General features: G+C 42.7%; 1 pseudogene; it reads left to right on the top strand.

Annotated features, from left to right (window-relative positions):
- Positions 1-4,813: 4,813 nt before the first annotated feature.
- Positions 4,814-5,391, top strand: LOC106733138 (40S ribosomal protein SA pseudogene; annotated as a pseudogene).
- Positions 5,392-6,399: the final 1,008 nt, after the last annotated feature.

The raw sequence follows: 6,399 nt of genomic DNA, 5'->3' as shown, positions 1-6,399 counted from the left end.
AAAAGAGAGAGAGCAAGCCACCAGGTCCAGGACCTGAACCACAGTCAGCCATGTGGGAATCCAGTGCCCTAACTACTATGCCACCTGCTGGCCCCTGAATTTTTTAAAAAGAATTATTTTATTTAACTTAATTAATTTATTTATTTAGACCAGAGGGGACAGAGAGAGAGAGCGAGAAAGAGAAAGAAAGTGAGAAAAAATGCCTCCAGGTCTGGGGCTTAAACTGCAGTTGGCCACTGGGAGTCCAGCACCCTTAACCACCATGCCAACTGCTGGCCCCAGAAAAGTGAGAAAACAAGCCATCAGGTCTGGGACTCGAACTGCAGTTGGCCATGTGAGAGTTCAGCATCCCTGACTACCATGCCACTTGCTAGCCACCCTTCCATGAAATTTAGTTCAGAAAGATAAAGGGTTAAGAATTACTTTCCAAAGTACTCTAAAAAGTTCAGTGAATGACAATACATACATAAGACAACCCCATTTAAATTATAGTAACAAAGATTCTGATAGGTGTGGACAAATTTCACTTAAGAGGAAACAACAGGTGATAAAATGGTAACTACCACCATTTTGAGGCATAGGATTTCATCCACTTGAAACAATCTGCAGTGCACTATGGATGCTGTTGCTCAACAAGCTGAGGCCACATGGGAGTCCTGGGTTTGGTTCCTGGCCCACTCTAAAAAGCTGTGTATAGTAGTGTGCATCTGTAGTCCCAAGTACTTGGGAGGCTGGGGTAGGAGAATCATGACACAGTGGGTCACTGTCTAAAACACCACACACACACACACACACACACACACACACATGCACAGAAAAACATGAGAGTGTGCAGTAATAAAGGCTGGGAGAGGAATATGCTAATATGTTAATATTGACTACTGCTGAACAATGGGATCATGAATAGGTGACTAGTTTTCTTCTCTTGCTTCTTAACCCTTTATGTAACTTCCACTTTTCTGCATCACCATAGAATACAATCAACAATGATCAATATACATTAATAAGGGAAACAAGAAGCCATTTCCATGGTGGACTTATTGGAGGAAAGTCACCCAAGATTGGAGGTCCCGAGGGCACTAGGCCTTTCTCCATGGAGACTGGCCAGCCGGTACCTGCTGGAAAGCTCTGAGGGAGCTCAAGTGGCCCTTTTCTGTGCCCCTGATGCTCTAGCAGAGGCTTTGGGGGATTTTTGAGAGGTGCTCATGCAAAGGTGCAGGCAGGACAATGTCATACCCACTCATTTCTGCCCTGAGGGGATGCATACACCTGTAGTTCATTGTAGGGCAGACTATGTGACACCACGTCCTCACAGAAGGGAAGGTACAGGTTGAGAGAACTTCTTTGTACCACCCCAACATTTAGCAGACTCTTTAGAGTAAAAGGGATTTTTTTATTTTAGTTTTTTGTCTGTCCTTGTGTATAGTCTGGCCCTGGGGTGAATGTTCACTGATGCAGGTCAAGGCCTGCAAACTCTCATCAGTCACTGGCTAGATCAGAGCTGAGTTTTTTGTTTTTTATGATTTCTTATTTACATTTAATCATCGTATATCTCTCTAGTGCACAATGCACTACTTTTCAAAGTATGCATGCAGTCCGGGATAATCAAATCAAGGATATTACCATATACATCATTTTGATGGAAAGCATTAAGTGTTGAGTCCCCTTGGCAAATTCACTCTGTCCTCTCTTCAGTGTCACACAGGAACAATGAGAAAGATCATACACCAGCTACCTGCTCAGAGGAATGTAAATAAATTATAAACGAACCATGCAAAAACTTCAGAATACATCTTGCAGGACAGTAGTCTGAAGAGATATGAAAAAACTCAAAGTACACAGTTTCCTCTTGGAAGTCCCAAACAGTCCTCTCTGATTTCCATTTCACCCAGCTACACCCCATATCTCTTCTTAAATGGTGCTTCTGACCCAAAGGCCAGAAGGGCAACACACAAAACCTCCTTTCAGAGACGGGAAACCAAGGATACAACAGGAAGCAAACAGCCATCTTCTTGTTACATTTTCTGCAGGATTAACAATCATTTGACTGTTTCTCTCCTACTCCTTAATGACCCAAGCAGTTCAGCTATTAAGTAAATGATAAATCCTCTGTGTATTCATGACTGGCTGGTTTAATTCTGCAGCCCAAACTGCAACAATCAAGATAATTGAGCTATCTTAGAAACATTGAGGAAGCCAGCTGCTGTGCATAGCAGACAACAAACTCAACTGGCAGTGGGATCCTTGACCCGTGGGAAGAAATGCTGAAGCAGGAAACCAAATAGGATTAAAAATATAAACTTTAGGAAGAGCCAGTGGAAGAGAGCTTCCATTTCAGTCTCTTCATCCTCCCACCTCCTATTTTGGTTGTATTCTGGATCAGCTGAAGCCAGCTGGTGGGATTTACTCCAAATGGCTCATCAGGGGTCTCAGTTTGGTGGAAGGGGTGTAGGGAGGAAGGACTAATTACCTGTTAAGAGAGGTGTTTTGATCCTGAGATGGATACTGAACATGAGCTGTGAAATATTGCTTTCCTTGACCAAACATGAAAATTTTCTGCTGAGACTTCCCCCTCCAGATTCATTTCTAGTGGGTAGGGCTACCTCTGTCTCCTTCTCCCCATTTCTCTCTGTCTCTCTTTGTCTCGCTGTGTCTCCCTGTGACTTTTCATTTAAAAAAATTTTTTTAAGGTAAAGTATTTTCTGGGCTCTCATGCCCCTCTTTTATTGTGCTAATTGGTGCCTTTCCCCATTTCATTTAAGAAAGGCACAAACCCAAACCAGGCCTATGCTGAGATAAATAGTGAACTTGAGCTGTGAAATATTATGCGCCGCATGGTTTTCGCTTTTTGCTTTTTAAAATGAAAATCTAGAGAAGAAGATTGCCTTTCCCCATTTCATTTAAGAAAGGCACAAACCCAAACCAGGCCTATGCTGAGATAAATAGTGAACTTGAGCTGTGAAATATTATGCGCCGCATGGTTTTCGCTTTTTGCTTTTTAAAATGAAAATCTAGAGAAGAAGATTCTTCGTGGCTCCTGAGAACTAGTGATTTCAGGGTTAAAGAGAAATGAAGATTTCCTAGTGATAATTCAGCCTCCAGCCCACAAGCTTGAGTGCGATCACAACGGAACGGCAAAGAGATTCCAGATCACTTCTTTCTGCACGCTCCTGAACATTTGGGTTGAACTTCAAGAATTAGGAAGAAATACACCATCCATCAGATGACTAGAAATCATCGCAGGGCCACAAGAAAGATGGGAAAGCAAGAAAATACCTCTCCTTCAAGGGAAAAGAATAACTCCTCTTCATCCACAGACAGTTCAACGGAAATCATGGAAATGTCTGATAAAGAATTTAGAACATTCATAATAGTGAAGCAAACAGAGATTGAAGAGAAGAGAGACAATGAACTGCAGAAGAGAAAGGAGAAAGGAGATGGCGAGTTCCAGGAGGTGAAGAATTACACACTTTACAAAAGAATAAAATGCAACTGTTAGAAATGAAGGCTATACTACATGAAATCAAAATCTCCATTGAAAGTATTAAAAGCAGACTAGATCATACAGAAAATAGAATCTCAGATGAAGAAAAGAAAATTACTGGCCTAGAAAAATCCATCACAAAGGCTGAGAAACTGGCCCCCCAAAATGAGAATAATATACAAGAAATACTAGATACCATAAAACGTCCAAACATCTGGATAATTGGTATCCCAAAGGTGAAGAGACTCATAAGGGCATTGGTAATCAATTCCATGAAATCCTGCAAGAAAACTTTCCAAACCTAGATAGTCACTCAAAGATCTAATCCCAAGAAATGCAAAGGCAACCCAAGAAGAGCTTCTCCAAGACATATTGTAGCCAGATTGACCAAAACCACAGATAAAGACAAGGTACTAAGAATGGCAACAGGAAAACATCAAGTTACCTACAAAGGATATCCCATCAGGATAACAGCTTTCGCTCTCATTGAAAACAATGAGAGCGAGCAGAGTGGAAAAATATATTCAAAGTTTAAGGGAAAAGCAATTTCAACCAAGAACACTGTACCCGGCAATTAAAAACTAAGAAAATGGCCAACTTAATCATAGGGACAAGTCTGGAGTTGAATATTATATCCCAGAATTTAATCGAGAAACTCAAACCACAACAGAAGATAGATTAAGTACGAGACTGAACTGGTAAAATAGAATTTTATGACTCTTGACTAAAACATTGCTGATTTTCTTCTAGGCTTTGTTTTCCAGTTTTAAGGATTTTTGTCCTGTCTTGAGCTGCCGATAGGTTCATGTACCTGCTATTTGAACAGAATCCTAATCTATTTCCTGACTTTAAGTTTTATGCAAAGTTACTTAGCATTTCTTTGATTTATTAAAGCTAAAACTACTTTTCTTAAAATCAAAAAAATATATTTAAAAAAATCTTTATGTGGCTTTCCATGCTACCCGCCCAAGGGTCAATTAAATGCCAACCCCAGTGCCACCTGCCCTGGAGTGTTCAGGCCCCATCTGCGCATCCCAGGCTGGCCGGGCCACCCCCTGGAGGGCCATCTGTGCAAGCTGCCTATCTGCCTGTCTCACCCACAGGGTGTAAGGGCCCGGACTCCCACAGGGCAGCCAAAGGCATGGGACATGCCCAGGTTCTAGGTTTGTTTGCCATCCTCTGGCCCCGAGTGAATTTGCAAGTAGCCCCTGTCCTGTCTTGGGACCCCTGCTGTCCCAAACTGAGGCCGGTTCCCTGCGAGGACACAAGGATGTCCTCAAATTCCTTGCCACAGGAACTCACTTAGGTGGCACCAACCTAGACTTCCAAATGGAGAAGTACATCTACAAACAGATCCAGGCAGCCTTCTGGGAGCCGCGTCTTCTGGTGGTTACTGATCCCAGGCCGACCACCAGCCTCTCACAGAGGCGTCTTATGTTAATCTGCCTACCATTGCTCTGTGCTACACAGATTCTCCTCTGTGCTATGTGGACATTGTCATCCCATGCAACAACAAGGGAGCTCATTCAGTGGGTCTGATGTGGTGGATGCTGGCCAGGGAAGTGCTGCACATGCACGGCACCATCTCCTGTGAACACCTGTGGGAGGTCATGCCTGACTTCTACTTCTACAGAGATCCTGAAGAGATTGAAAAGGAGGAGCAGGCTGCAGCTGGAAAGGCTGTGATCAAGGAGGAATTTCAGGGTGAATGGACTGCTCCAGCTCCTGAGTTTACTGCTACTCAGCCTGATGTCACAGACTGGTCTGAAGGCGTGTAGGTGCCCTCCGTGCCCATCCAGCAGTTCCCTACTGGAGACTGGAGTGCTCATCCTGCCACTGAAGACTGGTCTGCAGCCCCCACTGCTCAGGCCACTGAATGGGTTGGAACAACCACCGAGTGGTCTTAAGTTTGCTCTTCACAGACTCTTATACAAAGTGGAAATAAGGTTGATAAGGCAAATAAACAACAGTTTATAAAAAAAATCTTTATGTGAATCAGTCCTTGGTAGCTTTGTTCACCAGAAAATTGTGCAAATTCAGATATTTCTAAATTCCAGACTAGGTTATACCTGGCTCCTGATACACCTACAAAATATGGGTATGAATATTCATGCAATATGTAGTTATGTCAATTTATATGATTTCCTTTGTTTATTAATATTTTAAAGACATTAAAACAAATACTCTGTTTAAAAAATAAATCTGCATTTCCTAACCAAAGAGAGAGAGAGAGGTGTTTTGTGGGGCCAGCAGATAGCATGGTGGTTAAGGACATGGCTGACCATGGGTCAAGTCCCAGACCTGGTGGCTTGAGAACCATGTTGGGCATTTGTGCATCCATGACCAAAATACCGAGAGGAGAATGGAGGAGAAGGGATTGCTGTGTGGTGTCCATCTCCCATGGGGAGAAGGTTCTTGCTTTCCCTCCCTCTGTCTCTGACAAGTGCAAATACCCAATGGCAAAAAAAAAAAAAAAAAAACTTTTTAAAAAAAGGGTTTTTGAAGGATGTCCTCTGACTCCCGTTCCTTCACTCACTATTTACCTTAACTAACATCCGTTTTCTGAAAAGAAACAAAAGAAAGTAGGAGAAAATATGCTTGTTGATATTTAAATTTTTCTTTAATGTATTATTTCTTCCATGAGAGAGAGAGACAGTTAGAAGACAGACACCCCCAACAGAGTCTTCACACTGCAATCTACCTCCATTTCCACCTGGCTAGTATTACGGTGCCATCAGTGAGTTTCTAGGACATGGATCTAAGACCTTTCCCATACGGGTCTAGTTGCCTTACCTCTGTGTCACCGCCTGGCCCCCTCATCTTATTTGTTCATGGATTTTTGGATGCTGAATGAACTTGGCTGTGGAAGGGGATGTTTGGATGATGGACTTCTGGGTCTCCATCACTTAGGATGT

Source organism: Tupaia chinensis, unplaced genomic scaffold (assembly GCF_000334495.1).
Source record: "Tupaia chinensis unplaced genomic scaffold, TupChi_1.0 Scaffold143771_1, whole genome shotgun sequence".
NCBI classification, from domain to species: domain Eukaryota; kingdom Metazoa; phylum Chordata; class Mammalia; order Scandentia; family Tupaiidae; genus Tupaia; species Tupaia belangeri.
This window is presented reverse-complemented; position numbering and strand designations above follow the sequence as displayed.